The sequence below is a fragment of the Bufo bufo genome, chromosome 8, assembly GCF_905171765.1.
Source record: "Bufo bufo chromosome 8, aBufBuf1.1, whole genome shotgun sequence".
Classification (NCBI taxonomy): Eukaryota; Metazoa; Chordata; class Amphibia; order Anura; family Bufonidae; genus Bufo; species Bufo bufo.
This window is the reverse complement of record NC_053396.1, coordinates 14,297,764-14,323,681: the sequence shown is the minus strand read 5'-3', so window position 1 is coordinate 14,323,681 and position 25,918 is coordinate 14,297,764. Positions and strand designations below refer to the sequence as shown.

General features: G+C 47.2%; 1 protein-coding gene across 8 annotated transcripts in view; it reads right to left on the bottom strand.

Annotated features, from left to right (window-relative positions):
* The window catches only part of RALGPS1 (Ral GEF with PH domain and SH3 binding motif 1), a 351,272-nt gene extending 326,108 nt beyond the window's left edge, over window positions 1–25,164 (bottom strand). For 7 of the 8 annotated variants that reach the window (XM_040442455.1, XM_040442457.1, XM_040442458.1 and 4 more), the window contains exon 1: window positions 25,040–25,164. The gene's annotated coding sequence lies outside the window, so the exon portion shown is untranslated. The remainder of the gene's footprint in view (window positions 1–25,039) is intronic. The other variant, XM_040442456.1, reaches the window with a different exon arrangement.
* Window positions 25,165–25,918: the final 754 nt, after the last annotated feature.

The window sequence follows — 25,918 nt, the reverse complement described above, 5'->3', positions numbered from 1 at the left end:
TTGAATGGCTCTGCATTTACCTGCGCCAGCCACATGGACGGTGCGTGTGCATTGGGGCGGCATGAGCTCGTGTGCATGAGCTCTTATTGTTCAGTTTTTCTTCACAATCCTGAAAAAAAAAAACACACTAAACGCAATCTCAGATAAAACTGATTCGACTTGCATGCAAAACCATCAGTTTTTCACTGAGCAGACCCCGACACATTCTGTATCACTCATGTGAAAGAGGCCGAAGCCATAGAGATGGCGGTTTACTTCTAGACTGAATAAAACACTGCCCAAACCATCACAGCTTTTCTCTGAACAAGATAGAAAAATGGTTTTGCGCTATTTTACATTAATCTGGCGGCTACGGGTGAAGAACTGAGAAAGGATGGCAAAAGTAATTAATTTGGTTTAAATAAACCAATGCTGCCCTAATATAAAAATGAGCTTTTCTAGGAAACAGCTAGGTTCCTGCCAAGTGAAGCAAAAGGGATTTCCGCTGTGTAATTAAGAGCTTTTCTCGTTATGCTTTTTTGTGTCCAAGGCAGAGCCTGTGCCACTGTACGTGGACTCGATCCTGGCAGCATACACATACTGCAACAATGAGGAAAGCAAAAAAAATAAAATGAAAATTATTATTTTTAATCTCCTGGAATAAATTAACTGTAAATGTAAAAGTAAAAGCATAAACATGACATAGAGATGGCACATCAAAATTACAGGAGGATGAAAACTTCTCCCTTTTGGTCTACCCTTCTGCGGACCACAAAAACCTGCCTGTGTGATTCCAGTACAAGGACCAGTAACAGGCGGCAGAGTGAGGATTTCCAGTCTACCGCCCAGTGTCCAAAGATGGCGAGCGTTACAGGAATCCATGGACGGAAGCAGCCTAGCAAGATAAGACATCCATCAAGTGAGGATGACTTTGGTAGGTAGGAAAGCGCATAAGGTACGGCTTCACCTTTGCTCGAATATTTTTTTATTATTAATTTTTTTTACTATTTTGCTATTTACAGAGTATTCGATAACTCTTCAGATCATTTCATATTCTTTCATATTTTGTTATGTTGCAGTTACAAAAACAAACAAACAAAGACGACAATCCAGCTTCCCCCATCATTCTGCAATCAATTCCTCAAACAGGACATAAGTATTCCGACCAGTGATTACAGCCTCCAGTCTTCGATGTTTGCACTCCTGGATTGGTGGATTTTCTGCCATTCTTCCTGGTTTTTCCTCAACATTCTGCTCTGTCAGGTTGGATGGAGACCATCAGTGGACAGACATTTTTAGGTCTCTCCAGAGATGTTCATTTGGGTTCAAGTAAGGGATCTGGCTGGGCCACGCGAGTAAATACTCAGAATTGTCCCTAAGCCGCTCCTGTATTGTCTTGGCTGTGTGCTTAGGGTCGTTGTCTTGTTGGAAGGGGAACCTTCGACCTACTCAGGTTTTCATTAAGACTATCTCTGTACTTTGCTCCACTCAGCTTTACCTCCACCCTGACCAGTCTCCCTGTCCCACCAGCATCCTGCTGCCACCAACATGCTTCACTGTAGGGATGGTTTTGGGCAGGTCATGAGCAGTTCCTGGTTTCCGCCAGACACTCAGAATTGAGGCCAAATACTTAAATCTTGTTTCTCAGTCTCAGAGTCCTTTCTAGGTGGCTTTCATGCGCCTTTTACCAAGTATAGAGTCTTCTTTCTGGCCACTCTGCCACAAAGCCCAGATTGGTGGAGACTGCAGTGATGGTCGACCTTCTGGGCCATCTGCACACAGGATCTTTAGAGCTCAGTCAAAGTAACTATTGGGTTCTTGGTCACCTCTTTAACCAAGGCTCTTCTCTCCCGATTACTCAGTTTGGTGGGATGGCCAGCTCTACGAAGAGTCCTGGTTGTTCCAAATGTCCTCCATTTAAGAATTATGGAGGACACTCTGCTCTTGGGAACTTTCAGTGCAGCAGAATTTTTTTTGTCCCCCTCTCCAGATCTGTGCCTCCATACAATCCTGTCTCTGAGTTCTACAGGCAGTTCTTTCCTTGGTTTTCGCTCTAATATACATTGTCAGCTGTCAGATCTTATACAGACAGGGCTGTGTCTTTCCAGATCATGTCCAGCCAGCTGAATTTACCACAGGTGACTCCAATCAAGGTGTAGAACATCTCAGAGATGATCCAGAGAAATGGGAGGCCCCAGAGCTAAACATCAAGAGTCATAGCAATGGGTCTGAATACTGACGTCCATGCAAATTTTAGTATTTCCATTTTAATAAATTTGCACAGATTTCTAAAAACCCATTTTAACTTTTTCATTATGGGGATATTGAGGGCAGATTGCTGGGGGAATTTTATCACAAGGCTGCAACACAACAAAATGTGAAAATGTGAAAGGGTATGAAGACTTTCCAAACGCATTGTACGTAATCTGCAAAACAAAACGGCTGCGTGAGGTCCGCCTTAAATAAACTAAACCCATGACAAACACAAGTGCGCTCAGTAGCTGCGATTGTCTCACAGTGAGAATAGACCGGAGGGACTACTTGTTCTTCTGGGTGGTGAATTATTGATGCACAATAGCAGACAGGCAGACATTTCTCTTAAACAGCTGCCCAGATTCAGCTCATAATCAAAGACACCAGTCAATAGCTGTTTCTCTGCATGCAAAAAGCATCTGAAATATTTATCTCGTTATGAATCTGCAAAGGTTTAATTTATGCGCTCTCATTAAAAGGCGGAGAGACTAACCCGAGACTGCAGATGTTGTAATGAAACCCAGCGTTGTGTCGATACTCCCTCGTGTCATCTTGCTTAATAAAATAATGGCTTGGTGGGCTGGAACGTGCAGTGCAGCCTCATTATATGAAACCAATATGGTTCCCCAGGGATTAAAAGGCTGCTCGTACTGTAGCCTGAAACTGTCTAAAAAGATGATTATATGTTATTAGGAATATTATATATATTTTGTGTGTGAGTAATATATATGTGCATGTGCCTGTAATTTGCAAGGTGAACCAGGCAATATCTCCCCATTTAGTTGTCCTACAGCAGAAGCACATTGTACTCACCATTACTGGAGAGGCGAATGTCACCTGCAACTGGAGACATCATGTCATAGATGCTGCATCACCAAATCGTTTCCTATCTGTGGGACTGATGTGTCCTGACATCTGTTTAAGGCCTCCTGCACATAACCGTATACGTTTTAGCAGTCCACAAATCGCAGATCCGACATTTAGTCCATTATGCCATTTAAAAAAAAAAAAAAGGTTCTGTAGAAATGTCCCATACTTGTCCGCAAAACAGACAAGAATAGATACAAGGCCCTGGAATGGACGTGCAGATGCAGACACAAGCCCTATATCAGGCATGGCCAACCGGTGGCTCTCCAGCTGTTGTAAAACTACAACTCCCACCATGCCCTGCTGTCGGCTGATAGCTGTAGGTACTCTGGGCATGCTGGGAGTTGTAGTTTTGCAACAGCTGGAGAGCCTCGAGTTGGCCATCCCTGCCCTATATCAATATCTCACCTTGAACGAAGGGCTCATGCACAAGACCGTTGTTGTTTTGCAGTCTGTTTTTCACTGATCCGTTTTTTCCGTATCTGAGGGGTTTTTTTTCTCCGATTTAAGTCCTCTTCCGTTCCGTTGTTGCACAAAACATATCCGTATGGTTTGCGTATTTGATCAGTTTTTTGCGGATCGTATACAGAAACAGTAACTTATTAATCACCAAACACATGAGCAATATTGGCTGGGCATAGCATTTCTACAGTATGGATCCGCAAAATCCGGATGTGTTCCGTGTGCGTTCTGTATTTTTTGCGGACCCATCGACTTGAATGGGGCCTCGGACCGTGATTTGCGGACAATAATAGGACATGCACAACTTTTTTGCGGAATGGAAATATGGAAACGGAATGCACACGGAGTAGCTTCTGTATTTTCTACAGCCCCGTTGAAGTGAATGGTTCTGCATACGGTCTGCAAAAAAAAAAAAAACGGAACGGAAGCAGAAAGAAAATACGTTCGTGTGCATAGTTTTCGTTTTCAGCGCCGCCTGCCGCAATGTTCATTCCTAACCGGCTTAATTCATGATGACATATCAGAATTAACAGCCACAAGCGTCTCCGATTAATGATTGACAGAATGAGGACTTTATGACAGCAAACAGAAAATAGCAAAAAGTCAGAACAATCATGCACCAAATAAGCTGCCGACGACGGAATGACAAAAGTGAAAGTAGGGTCTCCACCCTTTCAGTTTTATATAACCTTTTACTAAAGTCCAAATTTGCTAATCTGTCAGGTTCCAGTAATACTGGATTAAAGGTATTATAAAGTGAATGTACACAGGTTGGAAATTGCCACAGCAAATCCAATGAAATCTGCTCCAAATTGTACAGATTTTGCTGCAGATTTCCACAAAGCAGCACAATCACCTTAGCAATCCCCTGACAAAGCTTGCCCGGTCCTCCACCAGTCTTCGTATCCTGACCTCCAAGGGTCTTGTGTCAACATGTCACCACTAGACCCCGGTATACAGAGACTGCGGAGACCCCGGTATACAGAGACTGCGGAGGACCAGGCGAGCGTCAGATTAGCAATGTCAGTGTCCTTTTATTTAATTATTATTTATTTTAAACAATTGTCCACATTGCAGATTTTAATGTGAATTATATGTAACATCAGAGTCTAACGGCAGACTCCTCTTCCTCACTGAATTCGATAAGGAAAATCCTTGTTCTTCCCACATCTGACCCGGACATGCTGCAGATATTTACAGGTCTGCACCGCTTCTCAATGTCCATGCGCATCTGTTAGGATCCGATCCACACGCCTGATGCTGAAATACGCTGCAGATTTTCCATGACACGTGAAGCTAGGCGAATCTTGCTGTATTTTTTTTTTAGCCAGATTGAGAGGTGCTAACACATACCAGCTCTCCGTCTAGCAGGCCTAAACCATTCATTTACCTGTATGTCCACCTGCTTCCCCCGACCACAGTTGTCTCCAAACCCCCCAAAAACCTCACCGATTTGGTTTCTAAAGCGTTTTTGCGCTCAGGTCCTGAGCAGTGGTCGTCAGAATCTGGATAGGGGAATAACGAGTCGCTCTACAGCTAATAAACCTGCCGTCCTTTTTGGCAAGGCACTGACGGCGGAGAAGGCAGGAGATCAGCCTGGCAACAGAATCGCCATTTCCAATCCCAAATTGTGAAGTTTATTTATTTACCAAGCACGCCATCATTTCCGTGGGATCCTTCCAGAAACAATTCCAACACTCCAATGTCATTACCGCCTGCTGTGCCATGCAGTCTTTGGGCACCTGGGCACGCTTTCATCAAACACTCCGGGCCTCGCACATCTATACTGTACTGTCTGCCATAACTGATTGCAATCAGAGAGGGGGGCAATCAACCTGCCGTCCTCGCAGGGAGAATCCATCGCCATGTTTGTCAGGGATCCTAGGCACATCAAATCGACTTGCTCCTCGCGGATCGAATTTTCTTGTTTAAAATACAAAGTGTCACAAACGCAACAACCTTGACCCTTAGGCTGGATGTAATATAATATAACACGTGATTTCACGGCCTTGCCACCTTTCATCGCCGCTGCGGTCCTGCTTGTTAATTACTGGTGAGATTACACAGTCCGCAATGAGGAAGCGTAGAGGACGGGCACAAATAAATAATGTGTGAAGAACACCGACAGAATAAAGAGAACATCTGTCAGAGAACCCCGTCCTATTTACCATGTATTTGGGTTATTTCCTGAGCCCATAGAAGAAGGAACGCTGACGCACATCCGCCAGTAATCATCTCTCAGCCTTTATACGTCAGGGCTGGTGACCAGATAGGCAGGGGGTAAGGCCCCTTTCACACGAGCGAGTTTTCCGCGCGGGTGCAATGCGTGACGTGAACACGTAGCACCCGCACTGAATCCTGACCCATTCATTTCAATGGGTCTGTGTACATGAGCGGTTTTTTTCACGCATCAGTTCTGCGTTCTGCATGTTTTATATTCTGCGTTTTTCACGCAGCCCTGGCCCCATAGAAGTAAATAGGGGCTTCAGTGAAAAAAACATACTTGCTTCCGGATGCGATGCGTTTTTCACCGATAGTTGCTAAGAGATATTGTTTGTAAACCTTCCGTTTTTTATCACGTGCGTGAAAAACGCATCAAAACGCATTGCACCCGCGCAGAAAAAACTGAACAACTGAACGCAATCGCAGACAAAACTGACTGGACTTGCTTGCAAAATGGTGCGAGTTTCACTGAACGCACCCTGAACGCATCCGGACCTAATCCGTCACGCTCGTCTGAAGGCGGCCTAACTGAGGGCAGGAGCTGGAAAATTTTAAGTGATGCTCTGGATTGCAAAAAATAAATAAATAAAAAACATATTGGGGTACGGCCGCACGGTCAGGTTTCCAGATACAGTTTTTAAAGCCAAAACCAAAAATTAATTTAAAAAAATGAATAGAAGTCGTGTCCGTCCTTTATACTTTCTCTCCTTTTATGATTCGCTCCTGATTTTGGCCTCCAGAACTGCATCAGGAAACCTGACCGTGTGATTGTACCCCTAGGGCTCATGCACACGACCGTTGGATGTTTTGCGCTCCGTAAATTTTGGATCCTCAAAACGCGGATACCGGCAGAGTGCCTTCTGCATTTTGCGGGACGGAATAGCCGGTCCCTAATGGAACAGTCCTATCCTTGTCCGTAATGCAGACAATAATAGGACAGGTTCTATTTTCTGTTGGAATGGACATGCAATGCACACAGTCATTTCCGTTTTTTGCGGCCCCATTGAAGTGAATGATTCCGCATACAGGCCACAAAAAAAAAAAAAAAAAAAACATAGACACGTGGCAAAAAATACGTTCATGTGCATGAGCCCTTAGAGTAATGCATATTATTGGAATCCCTAGTCAAGCACCAAGGCACCATCAATACATGTGTTCAAGTGCTGGTCTTGTTGTGGACCTCTGGGACCCCCACCAATCCTAAACAATGAAGGGGCCACAGCACTGAAGCCCCATAGCCACCTGACTGTACAGGGTGCTTCAGCAAGTCACTATTTAAGTGAATAAAGCCAGCTGAAGTTCTTTGCTCTTATGACATGAACGCACAGCATTATAATGATTTATAATACTGCGTGTTCCTGCCTGATCTCGGCTCTAATGCTGTGTGTTCCTGCCTGATCTCAACTCTAATGAACTACACTCACATAATGCTGTCAGTACAAGTCATTAGAGTCGAGATCAGGCAGGAACACACAGTATTATAAATCATTAGAGCTGAGATCAGACAGGAAAACACAGCATTAGAAATCATTAGAGCCAAGATCAGGCAGGAACACGCAGTATTATAAATCATTAGAGTCGAGATCAGGCAGGAACACACAGCATTATAAATCATTAGAGTCGAAATCAGGCAGGAACACACAGTATTATAAATCATTAGAGCTGAGATCAGGCAGGAACACGCAGTATTATAAATCATTAGAGTCGAGATCAGGCAGGAACACGCAGCATTATAAATCATTAGAGTCGAGATCAGGCAGGAACACACAGCATTATAAATCATTAGAGCTGAGGTCAGGCAGGAACACACAGCATTATAAATCAATAGAGCTGAGGTCAGGCAGGAACACACAGCATTATAAATCATTAGAGCTGAGGTCAGGCAGGAACACACAGCATTATAAATCATTAGAGCTGAGATCAGACAGGAAAACACAGCATTATAAATCATTAGAGCTGAGATCAGACAGGAAAACACAGCATTAGAAATCATTAGAGCCAAGATCAGGCAGGAACACGCAGTATTATAAATCATTAGAGTCGAGATCAGGCAGGAACACACAGCATTATAAATCATTAGAGCTGAGGTCAGGCAGGAACACACAGCATTATAAATCATTAGAGCTGAGGTCAGGCAGGAACACACAGCATTATAAATCATTAGAGCTGAGGTCAGGCAGGAACACACAGCATTATAAATCATTAGAGCTGAGGTCAGGCAGGAACACACAGCTGCTGCCAAGGCCAATAAGATAATGGGTTGCATCAAAAGGGGCATAGATGCCCGTGATGAGAGCATAGTCCTACCACTTTACACATCATTAGTCAGACCATACATGGAGTACTGTGTACAGTTCTGGGCTCCTGTAAACAAGGCAGATATAGCAGAGCTGGAGAGGGTCCAGAGGAGGGCAACTAAAGTAATAACTGGAATGAGGCAAATACAGTACCCTGATAGATTATCAAAATTAGGGTTATTCACGTTAGAAAAAAGACGACTGAGGGGAGATCTAATTACTATGTATAAATATATCAGGGGTCAGTACAGAGATCACTCCCATCATCTATTTATCCCCAGGACTGTGACTGTGACGAGGGGACATCCTCTGCGTCTGGAGGAAAGAAGGTTTGTACACAAACATAGAAGAGGATTCTTTACAGTAAGAGCAGTGAGACTATGGAGCTCTCTGCCTGAGGAGGTGGTGATGGCGAGTACAATAAAGGAATTCAAGAGGGGCCTGGATGTATTTCTAGAGTGTAATAATATTACAGGGTATAGCTACTAGAGAGGGGTCGGGGATCCAGGGAGATATTCTGATGCCTGATTGGAGTCGGGAAGGAATTTTTTATTCCCCTAAAGTGAGGGAAATTGGCTTCTACCTCACAGGGTTTTTTTGCCTTCCTCTGGATCAACTTGCAGGATGACAGGCCGAACTGGATGGACAAATGTCTTTTTTCGGCCTTATGTACTATGTTACTATGTTATTATAAATCATCAGAGCCGAGATCAGGCAGGAACACACAGCATTATAAATCATCAGAGCTGAGGTCAGGCAGGAACACACTGCATTATAAATCATCAGAGCTGAGGTCAGGCAGGAACACACAGCATTATAAATCATTAGAGCTGAGATCAGGCAGGAACACACAGCATTATAAATCATTAGAGCTGAGGTCAGACAGGAACACACTGCATTATAAATCATCAGAGCTGAGGTCAGGCAGGAACACACTGCATTATAAATCATCAGAGCTGAGGTCAGGCAGGAACACACAGCATTATAAATCATCAGAGCTGAGGTCAGGCAGGAACACACTGCATTATAAATCATCAGAGCTGAGGTCAGGCAGGAACACACTGCATTATAAATCATCAGAGCTGAGGTCAGGCAGGAACACACAGCATTATAAATCATCAGAGCTGAGGTCAGGCAGGAACACACAGCATTATAAATCATTAGAGCTGAGGTCAGGCAGGAACACACAGCATTATAAATCATTAGAGCTGAGGTCAGGCAGGAACACACAGCATTATAAATCATTAGAGCTGAGGTCAGGCAGGAACACACAGCATTATAAATCATTAGAGCTGAGGTCAGGCAGGAACACAGAGCATTATAAATCATTAGAGCTGAGGTCAGGCAGGAACACACTGCATTATATATCATGTCATAGGAGCTGCATTCAGGACGGGAAATACCTCAGAGACACGGAGCGTATTTCTTGCACGGAATACACTCGTCTGAAATTGGCTATATTCCGTGGCACTGTGCAAAGATTATCCGTCACATCAGTCTCTACTCATAATCTACTTTCCGTGTCTCACATGCAAAAGGACAATTACACAGAAAACCAATTAACCTACCAGAAAGTGCTGGGAGTACTCACTAAAAATCCACACAAACGCTGGGAGAAAATACAAACTCCATGCAGATGCAGTTTGTGGTCAGATCTGAACCATGGTCTCCGATGCTTCCTTTTCCATCATTTCAGGAGACTGAGCTCCAGTCGACGGTGACGTCACCAAACCGCCATCATGCTACCATTTCAAGTGGCCCAACCACCAATTCTTCACCACTTTAAGCAACCATGTGTCCCAGACATTCACGTACCATTGTAGCACTACTCAGGAACCCATGCACCAGTTCGCTGCTGTTTCCAAGTATCGGCAATGGAGTTTTCCACTTCCAACAAGACAGATGGGACCCATCTACCTTCAGGACTGATCAAAGCTGACATTTGAGACCGTTAATACATGTTGTGCCATGTTACCAATAAGGCCTTGTATAAACATACATTTGGGCAGTAAGAAAAGAGTGCTTGGCTCTACTCCGCACTGCCCACCTGTACATACTTGCTGCGGGGTACCTGCTCCCCGCTAATCCCTTCTCTTAATCTTCTAAGAAAGCTGCTCTTTGTCAAGTCTCAAAAATCCATCTCAAGTGTGTAGCTTCAAACCAGCAAAGTTCTCGTCAGCGGAAAGTAAAATATTACGCTTGAAGTACAGGTAACAATGCTCTCCCCTGGCGCTGGTCAATGCCTCATTGTTTGCTCCTTTCAACACGCAGATGAAGTTCAGCTTCCAAAAACCCGGCCAAAAAAACGTTCTCAGGCGAAAGGACAATATAGCAGTCAGAGGTTGCGTCTCCTCAAGAGCTACATTTCTGCTTGTGATGGTCTCATGGCTCCGATGGACACGACCTGTAGACCTCACCGAGGATCGAACTTCCTCCAAGTCGGCCATGACAGAGCAAGGCGACGAGAGAGAAACAATAAAGCAGAACTAGAATTGAAAAAAAAGGGTCGCTGAATTTTTAGAGCTTTTTTTTTTTATTGATGTTTAATTGTTTTTTTTAAAGGTTATAGTAATATGCTGCACTAATACTATAACACAATATACAAAATACTACCAGAGCATATTGGCTTATGGCATATTTTTATTTTTTGGGGGGAGGGGGGGTCTGAAGTGCTGGTGCTTTTACCTCAAGCTTCTAAGGCTCTATTCACACGTCCGCAAGTGTGGTTTGCATCCGTTGTGCGGAAAGGGTGCGGACCCATTCATTCTCTATGGGGACGGAATGGATGCAAAGAGCACACTATGTGCCATAGAAAGGACACCCCCCCCTGAGCTGCCATAGAAAGGACACGCCACCCCCCCTGAGCTGCCATAGAAAGGACACGCCACCCCCCCTGAGCTGCCATAGAAAGGACACGCCACCCCCCCGAGCTGCCATAGAAAGGACACGCCACCCCCCCTGAGCTGCCATAGAAAGGACACGCCACCCCCTGAGCTGCCATAGAAAGGACACGCCACCCCCTGAGCTGCCATAGAAAGGACACGCCACCCCCTGAGCTGCCATAGAAAGGACACGCGCCCCCTGAGCTGCCATAGAAAGGACACGCGCCCCCCTGAGCTGCCATAGAAAGGACACGCGCCCCCTGAGCTGCCATAGAAAGGACACGCGCCCCCTGAGCTGCCATAGAAAGGACACGCGCCCCCTGAGCTGCCATAGAAAGGACACGCCTCCCCCCCCCCTGAGCTGCCATAGAAAGGACACGCCTCCCCCCCCCCTGAGCTGCCATAGAAAGGACACGCCTCCCCCCCCTGAGCTGCCATAGAAAGGACACGCCTCCCCCCCCCTGAGCTGCCATAGAAAGGACACGCCACCCCCCCTGAGCTGCCATAGAAAGGACACGCCACCCCCCCTGAGCTGCCATAGAAAGGACACGCCACCCCCCCTGAGCTGCCATAGAAAGGACCCCCCCCCCCCCCCCGAGCTGCCATAGAAAGGACACGCCACCCCCCCTGAGCTGCCATAGAAAGGACACGCCACCCCCCCTGAGTTGCCATAGAAAGGACACGCCCCCCTGAGCTGCCATAGAAAGGACACGCGCCCCCTGAGCTGCCATAGAAAGGACACGCGCCCCCTGAGCTGCCATAGAAAGGACACGCGCCCCCTGAGCTGCCATAGAAAGGACACGCGCCCCCTGAGCTGCCATAGAAAGGACACGCGCCCCCTGAGCTGCCATAGAAAGGACACGCCACCCCCCCTGAGCTGCCATAGAAAGGACACGCCACCCCCCCTGAGCTGCCATAGAAAGGACACGCCACCCCCCCTGAGCTGCCATAGAAAGGACACGCCACCCCCCCGAGCGGCCATAGAAAGGACACGCGCCCCCTGAGCTGCCAACCTAAAATAAATCTAGCAGAACAATCAGAGCAATGAATGTGGAGATCTCTAGATCCATGCGAGGTCCAGGGCTGGTTCTAGCTTTGTAGGAAAGAGGTTGTCATGTTCTATATGATGTCTGATTTTAGTTTTTTACATCAAATCAGAGCACAACCCCTTTAATGATCAGACCCTTTTTATCATTCACATGGCAGTTTAATAGTCCTAACTTTTTTATTTGTTGGGCTACCATAATAACTTTGTGGTGTTCTTTTTCGGGACACATTTGGCTGTTAATTATTTTGCTTTTTAGAGAATTTGTTTTCGATAACAGAAGCGAACAGTTCTCTAACCAGCAGGTGGTGACATCATCATTTCATTAGATCTAATTTACTCACAAGGCGATTCTCCTCTGCGGATATATTGGACAGTAGTCACACAATGCCAGTGACGGAGACACGTCCATCTGCACAGGACAAGTCACCTCGGTACTCTCCAAAAGTCCTTGAAACGATCCTTTTAGCTCTCCGATAAATTTAATTATTCCGTGAGGCAAAGGACAAGATCTCCTTCACACAAATGCTTCCCTCAACGTCGAAATCTTGGAAACGCAAAATACGAGAATCGTAAATATCTTGGTTCTAGGTGGAACTAGCACATTCCTGACATAACAGGAGACGGAAATCTTCTTGGAAGCCAAAGTATCGAGAGATGACTAAACAGAAACTGCATTCACAAAACATACGCAGACCATTCGTGTGATCAGGACACTGTACCTTGGTGGATATACGGACATCCATGCGGTAGATGGAGATGTGTAGGGTGCGGTATACGAAAGACGCGTCATTTACCGAGAGATTAATCCATATTACATCTAAGGCTGTCAGCAGATACTTTCTATAGACCAGGGAGGTCCAAACTGGGATGTGACTACCATAGATCTACAGAGTCTGGGACACGCCCCCTTTCTCACCATTGGTTGCAGCTACTGCTCTGAGACGGGGGTTGTGTCCCAGACTACCGCCGACTCCGCTGTAGACACAGATTACAGGTCTGACCCAATGGAGAAGAGCCAAAAATCAGCCGAGGAGAAAGATGTGAAGAAAGTATGTAAATAGCAGGTAATCATCCCCGGTGGATACTCACTTGTATATTATGTTTGAGGTTGCTTTATAGAGGTTGTCCAGCTTTTACTAACTGAGGGCCTGTCCGACATCCAGCACCACCGCTGATTGGTTAGGCCATCACATATTAAAAGCTGGACAACCCCTTTAATTTAATTAGTTGCAAATCCATTCATTTAGGTTGCGAAAACACTTAAAAGGCCACTTTTCGGCAGTCTCCTTGCTATAGTTCCTACACATGTAATAATAAAAATAATGCAAAGCAAAAAAAATATTGCACGGCATTCACCATCATTATATCTGAAAATAAAAGCTATAAGAGTAAATGAAGAGGAAACCTATTTCTCCCAGGCTTGTACCAGTCACATCCATGAATATTACATGACCAATTCAGTGGTCTCATCTGTGAGTACTCACAGCAGAGCTGACGTCTATTGACCTGTATTCTGATATGAGAAGAGACGTAAGGTATGTCCTTGGTGTAAAGGACACAGAACGCCTCAATAAGATGGCCATTATACAGTCCTTCATCAAAAACCTTCAGGGAAATCGTCACACTCTGAGCTGCCACTAGAGGGAGCTGTTATGTGTACAGAATATTACTGAGGACAATTACATGATTTTCCTATTGTATGACGTAAAGTCATGATTTTATTAAAGACACGGAGGCGAGTATTGCTATCTCTTTCTTTACTCAAAACTTATAGCAGCAAAGAAAAAAGCATCAATCAAACTGATAACCATGGCAACCAACTCCTCCCCACTGTGCCAGTATAATAGTCTCTGACTCTGCTAATTCCTCCTCTTTCTTTGGTGACGACCGAAGTCCAGAACTCTGAAGATTAGAACCAAACTCTCCAAACACGGAAACTGACATCCAACGGTAACAGCTCGATTCTTCAACGGAAGACAGAAGCTGGAAAGTCAAATACAATCTGCACCCAGAAGACAGCATATTCATCCTATGAAAGAAACAAAATAAAGGTAGAAAAAAACGTCCCAATATCTCATCGTCATGAATGCATAGTAATGAACATACAGCCTATTCAAATGATAAAATCAAAGTATCATGGCAAATAAATAATGCATAACAGAGACAAACTCTTAGGGGGGGTCTACAAAATGGGAGGGGCAATACTCGCCTCCGTGTCTTTAATAAAATCATGACTTTACGTCATACAATAGGAAAATCATGTAATTTTATTACACGACACGGAGGCTCCTATTGCGAGTTTAAAGCTGACCTACAATGGAGGAAAACACGTGAACAGTAGGCCTGAAATAAAACTCACGGAATGTAGATACACGAGACCAATCTGCCATCTTCATAATATCTTCTAGACGCGCTCCAGCCAACGCCATAGAGGTCGCAGAGGCTCCTCTAGTGGAATGAGCAGTGAAAATCGCAGTATCCACACCTGCCAAAGTCATAACCCATTTCACCCAACGGGCCAATGTGACAGTGGAGACCGGACGGAAAGGACGTCTATATGATAGAAAAAGTTCCGGAGAAGAATTGGAGCGATGAGAGGCCACACGAGCCTCATATTCCTGAAGACACAACACCGGGCAAAGAGCCGGCGAATCTGGGAAACTGGGGTACGACACCGACCGAATATTGGTTTTGGTGCGACGCGAGATGTTGAACGTGACTCCCTCAGGAGTAAACGAACGAGCGTCATGATCCAAGGCGCGAACGTCCGACACCCTTTTGCACGATATCAAGCAGAATAAGGAAACCAGCTTGGCTGCAAGATGTCGAAGGGAAAGGTCCGCATTAGATGGCCATGAGGAGAACAAGGCCAGCACCAAAGAGACATCCCAAGTTGAAGAGAAACGAGGCCTTGGAGGACGGGATAGGCGGGAACCCTTGAGAAGCCTGCAAACAAGAGGGTGTTGACCGGCAGGACAGCCGCTAAACCCCTGATGAAACGCGGAAATGGCAGAACGGTACAAATTGATGGTGCGGTAAGCCTTACCGTCCTCAAAAAGTGAAGCGAGAAACTGAAGAACTTCGGTCACAGGACATGATATGGGATCCAGGTGCCTAGCCAGGCACCAATCAGCCCAGGACCTCCAGGCCGACCGATAAGCTCGTCTGGTCCCCGGCGCCCAAGCTTCGTCCAGAAGACGTCGAGCCGTTTCCGAAATCCCAGCGATGTCCCAGGGTTCCCTGAAATTCTGCAAGCCAGGAGATGAAGGGAGCCGTCGAGGATGAGAGGGTGATGTAGACCCGCTGGATCCAACAAGAGGCTCGGAAAAACCGGAAGAAGTAGTGGGCACTGAACTAGGCATTCCAGAAGTTGAGGAAACCAAGACTGCGTGGGCCAAAACGGGACTATGAGAACAAGATCCGCACCCTGGCGGCGGATCTGAGATAATACTCGAGACACCATCACAAACGGGGGAAAAGCGTACGCGAGGTGGTCGGACCAATCCTGAAGGAACGCATCGACTGCTTCCGCGTCCGGATCCGGACGCCAGCTGTAAAAACGTGGAAGTTGGGCGTTCAAACGTGACGCAAAGAGGTCTAAAGAGAACGGACCCCAAAGGGACGATATGGAGGAGAACACTGTGCGATCTAATTTCCAATCTCCCGAGTCTGAAAGGAAACGTGAGCTCCAGTCTGCGTGAGTATTGTGGAGTCCCGGCAAGTATTCCGCCGAAACGGTGATTTCCCTGTCCAGGCAGAAAGTCCAGAAATCCCGAGCCAAACTGGTTAAAATCGCTGAATGTGTGCCTCCCATGGCATTGACATACCGAACTGCGGAAATGTTGTCCATCCGTAGTCTGATGCAAATTTTGGACAAGCCACTCGCAAAACTGCGAACTGCAAAGGAACCCGCCAGAAGTTCCAAGGCGTTGATGTGGAGCCTGGATTCCACCGGAGACCAGGGACCTCCTGTCATCACACCGTCGCAGTAAGCACCCCAGCCGAGAAGGCTGGCATCTGAGTCTATCGTAAAATCCGGGAGTGGACCAATTATGGCCTTCCCATTCCAGGTCTCCAAGTTGTGGATCCACCACATCATTTCTTCTCTGGTGTCCTCGTCCAGGGTGACTAAATCCGCGTAAGATGCTCCCGCATGGAGGTGAGCAATCTTGAGACGCTGCATGCCGCGGTAGTGTAAGGGGGCCGGAAACACAGCCTGAATGGACGAGGAGAGGAGACCTATGACTCGGGCAAGATGACGTAAGGGAACCTGTTGGAGAGACAAAGTATGAAGAAGTTCCTTGCGAATGGAACGAACCTTGGCAGACGGAAGGCTGAGAGACATTGTGGAAGAATCGATGGTGAATCCCAAGAATTCTATGGACTGGGACGGGGTAAGTGACGACTTCTCCAAATTCAGGAGGAATCCTAGCCGGGATAACAGGTCCATGGACCACTGGAGATGGGTCAGAAGAACAGAAGGATCCTGAGCCAATATAAGGATATCGTCCAGATAAATAATCAGACGAATTCCTTGACTGCGGAGGCAGGAAATTACCGGGCGAAGGAGCTTGGTGAAACACCAAGGGGCGGACGAGAGACCGAAGGGAAGACAGGTGAATCTCCAAATCTCCGAATCCCAGAGAAAACGAAGGAGATCCCTGGATGTTTCGGCCACCGGAACCGTTAGGTAGGCGTCCTTCAAGTCTAACTTGACCATCCAATCCCCTTGGAGGAGCAAATCCTTGAGAAGATGGATACCCTCCATTTTGAAGTGCCGATATTTTACAAAATCGTTTAGTGCCCTGAGATTGATCACGGGTCTCATCTGGCCTCCTTTTTTGGCCACCAGAAACACACTGCTGATAACGCCTTCCGAGGAAGGAGGGGCCCGCTCTATGGCGCCCTTCTGACACAGGGCTGACAGTTCCTGATGTAAAAGCAGTTGTGATGAGGTTGGGAGAACCGTAGGATACGGGTGTGGAATCTGGATGTGGGGGTAAACTAACTCTATGTGAAACCCCCGGACGGTCGAAAGGACCCAAGGGTCTGTTGTGATGGATTCCCACACATGGGAAAAAAGACGGAGCCTGCCCCCTACACAAGGAGTCAAAGAAGACGGTGACATTAGACTTACCGAAAGGACGTCTGGAAGATGGACCTCTGGCTCCACGTGAACGCCAAGACGAACCTCGGGAGGGGAAGAAAGCAGGCGGTTGACGGAACTCCTGGTTGGAGGGTCGATAAGAGAAGGAGCCTCTGCCGGACCCGCGGGTCTGGTATGATGAACGGCCGGACAGGCGGCCCCTGGAGCTGCCGGCCCTGTTAGAGACCCGTCCATGGAATACTCTCTTCATGGACGTTTGAGCCTTATCGAGGGCCGTGAAGGCTCCCACAAATCGGGAGAGATCCTTAATGAAGGAATCCCCAAAGAGCAATCCTTGAGCCTCTTTGCCTGTCTCCGTCAGGGCTAAATTGGATAATTTAGGTTCTATTTTAAATAGGATTGCTTTACGACGCTCAATCGAGAGCGAAGCATTAACATTGCCCGTGAGGCACACGGCACGTTGTACCCATCCCCGGAGTTCTTCCGGGTCTACCAGAGTGTTCTGGGTTCTGGCTGACTCAGCCAATTCAAAGATTTTTGTTAATGGGCCTAAAAGGTCCAACAATTTGTCCTGACAGGACTTTAGGGCTGATTCAAGACCCTTCCTGGGGTTCCAGCCCGATTTAGCCAAAAATTGACACATTTTTGGGTCAACTACGGGCGTTTCGCAGACTTTGTTAGGTACAATAGGTCTGGGACATTCAGCCTTTAGTTTATTACGCGCCTCTTTAGAAAGAGGTTGGCGTATACGGGCCTCCAAATATTTGGCAATATGTGAGGACGGAAGCCATTCCGCCGACCTCGGATGGTGGAGAGCATCCGGGTCAAACAGTGGTTCCCCAGCGGGATCCAAAATTGCTGAGGCGTCAAAAGGAACCTCATTGGGCGCTACTGACCCCGATGACGGACCTGGCAGGTCCGAATCCAAGGGATCTTCCTCCTCTATTTCCACTAAGTCTAAAGACTGGTACTGAGCCTCCTCATCTGAATCGGGATCAGAAACCGATTCGGTATCATGCTGCGCTCTGGCGCATTTCCATTGCCTCGCCTTTTCTGCCTGGCGGGCGTAGGCTCTTTTGCGCGAACGATGCGCGCCATCAAGGGTGGCTACATTTCCACCAGTCATATTGTTTCTGGAGGCAAGTAACGGTATTGCAGGTGGTGAGGGCCCCACCGGTGCAGAGGAGGAAGGGCCGGCCATAAGGGCCTCAGCAATAGAAGTCGAAATGGCCGAAGACATGGAGCCCATGGCTGCCTGTATAGCAGCAGTCACAGAGCGCTGCAATGCTAAGGACTGTGTGTCCGGAGAAACAGTGTTTAAATCCTGTATGAGAGGCATAGAATCCATGCCCTCAGGGACAGGGCTAGATACATGTAAAGGCACCCTGGACATGATGTGCCTGTATAATGCCAGATAGTGCTATAAACTGACTTTAAAATAGCAGTAAATGCCAAGGTGGCAGACCTAAGAGGCAACAACTCTGGGTAGAAGGCAATCCCCCTGGAGGCAGAAAAATATGGGGATAAATGGGACAAATCTGTACTAAAACGAGGTGACCTGACCGGAGCTGCAATGCAGTAATCTGGACGTAGCCGGCAGAGACAAACGCGGAAGTCTCGCGCGCTCCCGCGATAACACAGCGGGGAGCGCGAAAACCAGCTGCAGAGGGGAAGAAGACGGCGGCCGAGATCTCGCGAGATCTCGGCCGCAAGATGAAGCGCAGTGAGGAAACGGCCAGCCAGGAAAAATGCCGCAGACCGAATCGAATGACCGGACAGAGAACTGAGGGAAGGTACAGGGTAAAATAAACTATTAGGGGTATAAGTAATAGAAGGAGGGAAAACCGGAATGGAAGAAATGGATAAAGGAGGGCAATGCTCAAATAAAACACTGAATAAAACAAACCAGAGGACAAATCTTAGAAAAACTAAGAGAAAATACCCCAATAAACAGTGATTAATACCCTAAATATATACTAAGGCATAAAATCATATACGACTACCCACAGACATAAGGTTGAAGTACTTATCTGTGAGGGAGCAGCAAAGAAAGAGGAGGAATTAGCAGAGTCAGAGACTATTATACTGGCACAGTGGGGAGGAGTTGGTTGCCATGGTTATCAGTTTGATTGATGCTTTTTTCTTTGCTGCTATAAGTTTTGAGTAAAGAAAGAGATAGCAATAGGAGCCTCCGTGTCGTGTAATAAAATCACTACATCCACAGACACACTGAGGCAGTCACAACCGTAGAGAGCAGGGATGCTCAACCTGCGGCCCTACAGCTGTTGTAAAACTACAACTCCCATTATGCCCTGCTGTAGGCTGATCGCTGTAGACTGTCCAGGCATGCTGGGAGTTGTAGTTTTGCAACAGCTGGAGGGCTGCAGGTTGAGCATCCCTGGTAGAGACAGTACATTAGGATAACCAGGATGTTTGCACTGTTCCGAATACTATCCCTTCAGGTACTCATCAATTCTCCAGCCATTAAAGTGGTTCTCCAAGAGCTATAATGTCCCCACATATGTCCGGGCCCCTCACAGAGGTTGTACTTACCTCGCTCCCCGGCACCCGTGTCAGCATCAGAAACGACGTGGGTGCCGGGGAGCGAGGTAAGTACAACCTCTGTGAGGGGAGCAGACATATAGGGGGGGTATTATAGGTCTTGGAAAACCCCTTTAATATTCTTTACTATGCGTACCTGCTGACTGGCATCATTACTAGGTTAATTTGAGGCCAGTCGCAAAAAACTGACCGTAAACGCAAAAAAAAAAAAAACATTTGTGTGCAGGAGGCCTAACTCACGGTTCTAGGTGAAGATTTAGGCTCCATTCACACGTCCGCAATTCTGTTCCGGAATTGCGGACCCATTCAATTTTATGGGGACACACGATGTGCTGTCCGGATCTGGAAATTCGGATCCCCACTTCCGGGTCCGCAATTCCGTTCCTGAAAAAAAAATAGAACATGTCCTATTCTTGTCCGCAATTGCAGACAAAATTAGGCATTTTCTATTATAGTGCCGGCGATGTGCGGTCCGCAAAATGTGAAACGCACATTGCCGATTGCCGGTGTCCGTGTTTTGCGGATCTGTGGATCTGCAAAACACATGCGGATGTGTGAATGGACCCTTGGGGGCCATTCACACGTCCGTAGCGCATTGCGGATCCGCAATATACCCGGCCGGCACCCCGATAGAAATGCCTATTCTTGTCCGCAATTGCGGACAAGAATAAAACATGTTCTATTTTTTTTCCGGAGCTGCGGACTGGAAGATCGGGGCCGCGCTCCGGAAATGGGGATGCGGAGAGCACATCTCAGGTAGGTCCCATGTCCTTTTCTCCCATACACAGAACTCCTCCTCCCATAGTATCCGTCACCTACAAGGAAAAAAAAGGGGTACAGCCCGAGGCGGGTCATGCCAAAAACTGGGCAACTAGAAATGAAAAGCACAGGGGGGGGTCCTAATTGCTGATGGAGACCCCACCGATATGACAGCAACTATAAAAAGAGAGTGACTTCACTGATAGGTCAGCAATGTGTACAATACACAACGTGATCATCAGACATACGCATGACTCGCACACAGCCCCAGGACCGCCCTCAGGGACCGGCCGGGACTACAAAGTATAGTGAAATATAGCTGGAGCCCCATCTTACTTCACAGAGATTTCTGAACCCCTTTAGTGTAGAAGACGCTGTCGTCGTCGTCGTCCCCCAAATGTTTTTCAGTCTAATGACTGCAGGACCTGGGAAGGAAGAGGGTTGTTTGAGTCCCAAAGAAGGAAGGAGTCTTCCAAGACCTCACACCCTTCAGTCTGCAGAGTTGGAGGACTCATTGTAGCAGGAACAACGTGCGCCCACTTTTTGAGATTTTAACAGAACTCACTCAGTAGCAGCGGCCTGGCCTCCAGATGATTTTAGGGCTCATTCACACGACCGTATAAACGGGTCCGCATCCGTTCCGCAATTTTGCGGATACATTCATTTCAACGGGGCCACATAAGATGCGGGCAGAGCTGTCCACACCCGTTGCTCAGTTCCGCAAAAAAGATAGATCATATCCTATTTGGCGCAGATTTAGGCGCTGAAAATCTGTATGAAATCTGCGCTATTTATTGTTTTTTTATGTCATTTTTGATGCGGATTTTCCTGCAGATGTCACTCTTTCATTGAAAAGGCTGAAATCCACACAAAAATAATAATAAAAAAAAAAAAACACACAACAGCTAAAATACTGCAGATTACACAAAGTGTACGCGAGATCTGTCTACCGTCACACACTTTGCTGATACCGTACTACACTGCAGTTTTTCTGAACGACATTCGCGCATAATCCGGCCACCCTAAATCATAAGATAAAAACCCCTAAGCCGATAATTATCCTCCCACCAGTAACATACCCATGGGGGGTGCAAAAGTTTCAGCTGCATCCGGCCTATTCCTCCCTCTCTCATTAAGGTTTGTGTCACTGCCGGATCAGTCAATACCGGATGCTTCCGCGTTTCCGTCCGACCCCATTCACTATAATGATGACCAGCGGAGATCCAGAACATGCTAAGGAGCAAGTCGGACAAATCCGGCTGTGTGCAGCAGTTTTCGTCTGACTACTTCTCGGCATATATGCCAGGTAGCAGCCGAATCTCCGTCGGTCCCCAATATAGTGAATGGGGCCGAATGGTATCTCGGCAGAGCGCGGCGGCGCCGCCCGGTATTCATGGATCCGGCAGGCTTTTCCGGGCCAGAACAGACTGCCAGATCTGTTTTAACGGAGATATGAAACAAGTCTATATTCGCACAGCAGATTTCTGCTCTGGATTTCCGTGTGAATTCTGCACCGTAAACCACCTCACATTGTTTTTAATGGGAGTCCGCACCACCGTGCATGCAGATTATTAACATGTGGTTTTCCAGACCGCACGTGTCCGCTCTTGGCATAGATTCTGCAAGGACACCACGGGAAACTGGGGCACTAAAATTAGAAAACAGAGGGCGTGGAATACATGGCAGATTTTAAAAGTGTCGACATCCGCCGTGTGAACACAGCCTAAGGCCTCTGCAAAATGCGGGCCGCAATGCACGAACACTGACCGTGGGGCAGCTGCAGCGGATCGCGGACCCGTTCACTTTAATGGGTCCGCGATCCGGCCGTTCCGCAAAAAGATAGGACATGTTCTATCTTTTTGCGGAACGGAAGTACGGGACGAAACCCCACAGAAGCACTCCGTAGGGTTCCGTTCCACGCTTCCGTTCCGCACCATTCCGCATCTCCGGATTTGCGGACCCATTGAAGTGAATGGGTCCGCATCTGTGATGCGGAATGAACACGGAACGGTGCCCGTGTATTGCGGATCCGCAAATACGGCAACGGGACCCCTACGCTCGTGTGCAGGGGGCCTCAGGGTAAAGTCACTCGGCCGCAGTGGGTTCTAGGCAAAATTTGCATGTGTTAAATATGGATTTGAAGTGGACTGTCAAGTCATGGACTTTGCAAATATTGTCACAAATATGCATGAAAAATATACCATTTGTGGCCTTACCCTTAAAGGGGTTGTCCTCAGGATAGGCAAGATCAGACAACCCCTTTAAGACGACAATAATGCTATAAATTATACATTATAGATAGGGTCCGCTCGCACAGATTTTTCATCAGCTGCGCCCCTCTCTCAGCCATAACACATACTGTAATACAATATTTCGGGGGTCCTGAACGCACATTGTTCACAAGATAAAGGGGCGATATGGTCAGCACTGAATGGATATATACAGTAGGTATATAAGGAGCATGCTCAGTCTGAAGAGGGATTATACTGGAGGGTAGTATAGGATGTGATGCTGTGTAATCATGGGGGGGATTACAGGACCCTCGTATGCAGCGCACGGCGGGGAGGAGGGTCTGCAGGAGGATAAGATCTGTAAGGGATTTTCTAGGGGCACGTATACAAGAAGCAGAGGGATTACAATGCTGTAGGATGAGATGAGGAGCGGCAGGGATGGCTCATGTATGAGACATGGGGGTTTACAGGAGATGTGATATATACGGGAGACGTGCGCCTTCACAAGGGACTGCAGGGACATCAATACACAGGGCAGCACCGAGGACACGGCTGCAGGCGTGCTGCATATGTATGAGCAGATCTATGGACGGGGGGGGATGCTGGGGGCACCCGCCTAGGGAAGGAAATACAGGGGAGGGGTGCAGGAGGAGGCCGCAGCACGGCCCATGTCTAAGAATGTTACTTATAGGGTCTCTTATAGAAAAAAGGGAGTATGCAGAGTATAAGTGATGGAGGCAAGGGGAGTGTATATATATATATAATTATGGTGACTGTAGTGGGGTGCAGGTCTAAAATCCATAGAAAGTAGTGGAGGAGTACATGTGTCTCACTTATGGGGTGACTGAAGTTATACCGGAAGGGGGACGCCGGACCGCACCATTTTTAGAACGGGGGAGGTTGGCTCTGTAGCTGTATACATATGAGAGAATATATGGTGGGGGGGTACTGAAGTGTATATGTAATAAGAGGGGGGTATATATCCAAGAGGAGGGGGGCGTCGAGGGGTTCAGGTATACAAATGGGGGTGTACATATCTCTGAGAAGGGGCAGCACTACATAGGAGGTAAATGTCGAGGGGTTCAGTTAGAAAAGTGATATTAATGTATACATATAGCAAAGTTAGGGGTGTATATACCTCAAGGTCACATTTATAAGGTAAATGCTGAGGGGTTCAGTTAAATTAATCTAAGGGTTAGTATATAAGTGGGGGTGCCGGTGTTTGTGTCTCTCTCTCTATATATATATATATATATATATATATATCAGGGGGGAGCGCCGCGGGGGTGAATTTATAAGGTAAAGGTTAAGAGGTTCATTCAGAGAAACAATATAAAAGTATACATTTATCATAGTGGGGGTGAAGGGATGTATACATATAATTTCAGAGGTAAATATTTAGGGATTCCTTTAGAGAAATGATATGACGTATATATACACATCATAAGTGGGGGGTAGAAGGGTGTATACACCTCAGGAGGGGGCTGTGGGGTGTAGGTATAATTTCTCAGGTAAATATTGAAGGGTTCATTTTGAGAAACTATATGAATGTATACAGTTATCATAACCGGGGTGCAGGGGTCTATACACCTCAGGGGAGGGGGTGCAGGGGTCTATACACCTCAGGGGAGGGGGTGCAGGGGTCTATACACCTCAGGGGAGGGGGTGCAGGGGTCTATACACCTCAGGGGAGGGGGTGCAGGGGTCTATACACCTCAGGGGAGGGGGTGCAGGGGTCTATACACCTCAGGGGAGGGGGTGCAGGGGTCTATACACCTCAGGGGAGGGGGTGCAGGGGTCTATACACCTCAGGGGAGGGGGTGCAGGGGTCTATACACCTCAGGGGAGGGGGTGCAGGGGTCTATACACCTCAGGGGAGGGGGTGCAGGGGTCTATACACCTCAGAGGAGGGGGTGCAGGGGTCTATACATATCATTTTTGAGGTAACTATTGAGGGGTTAATTTTGAGAAACCATATGAATGTATACATTTATCAAAAAGGGGTGCAGGGGTGTATACATATCATTCCTGAGGTAAATGTTAGGAGGGTTAATTTAGGGAAACCATATGAATGTATACATTTCTCTCAGGAGGGGGTGCAGGGTGTATACATATCATTCCTAAGGTAAATGTTAGGAGGGTTAATTTAGGGAAACCATATAAATGTATACATTTCTCTCAGGAGGGGGTGCAGGGTGTATACATATCATTCCTAAGGTAAATGTTATTGGGGGGGGGGGGGGGTCAGCCAGAAACCCCACAGCGATGTGTGCAGATGGCAGACGTGTGGTGTGGATGTCAGAGGAGGGGGCGGCTGTGCCCTATGGGGGGGTGCATGCGCTGGCTGCGGACCTGTGCCCGGCACTCACCTGTCACTGGGCTCCCCTCGCCCCGGCCTCTCCCCCTTCCGACATTTAATTCTACAGCAGGAACATGGCAGGACCGACACATTGAGCCCGACTTCAGGAAGCGTCAGGTGCAGCAACGAGCGACGGAAAGGGCAGCCAATCAGCGGGCGCGCTCCGAGAGCACAACAAACCCCCGACCAATCGGAGTGGCGTGGAGGCGGGAGTATGCAAATAGCGGCGTCTGGAGCAGTGCGCAGGTGCTCCCCCTCGGGAGGCTGAGGATGAGGGCAGCTTGTTGTCTGCATTGAGGCGCAGACAAAGGCTGAGGCCGCGTCTCCCACCTCTCAGACCACCGAGCCCCCCTCCTCACCACACACCGTCTCATCTTCTCTGTACAAACCCCATGGAATGCCCAAAAAAAATTATATTTTTATTTTTGCATTTGTAATTTTTTTTCTTTTTCTTTTTATAGCCGATAAAATGGAAAATATTGTGAATTTCTATAGTTTTTTTTTTTTTTCCCGTTGCAGTCTATTTTTAATTTAGTGTATATATAGATTATGGTGGTCAGGGCTAAAGGTAGTGATATTTTTTATTATTATTTGTATATATTTTTTTTGTGCCTTGTCATAAATTACGCAAATCCTCGGGGGGAGGGGAGGCACAAAGACCATCGAAAAAGCAGGTCTTTGTAAATAATCCCCATTGACTTTAAAGAGGGTCAATGGGGGTCCGATGCCCGGCATCCCTACCGATCAGCGAGGCCGGCTTCTCACAGCTCACCAAGCACAGCGCCGTCCATTGCATAGTGGCCGTGCTTGGTATTGCAGTTCAGCCCCATTCACTTGAACGGGGCTGAGCAGCAACTAGGCCATGTGACCGATGTACGATGAGGCCTAC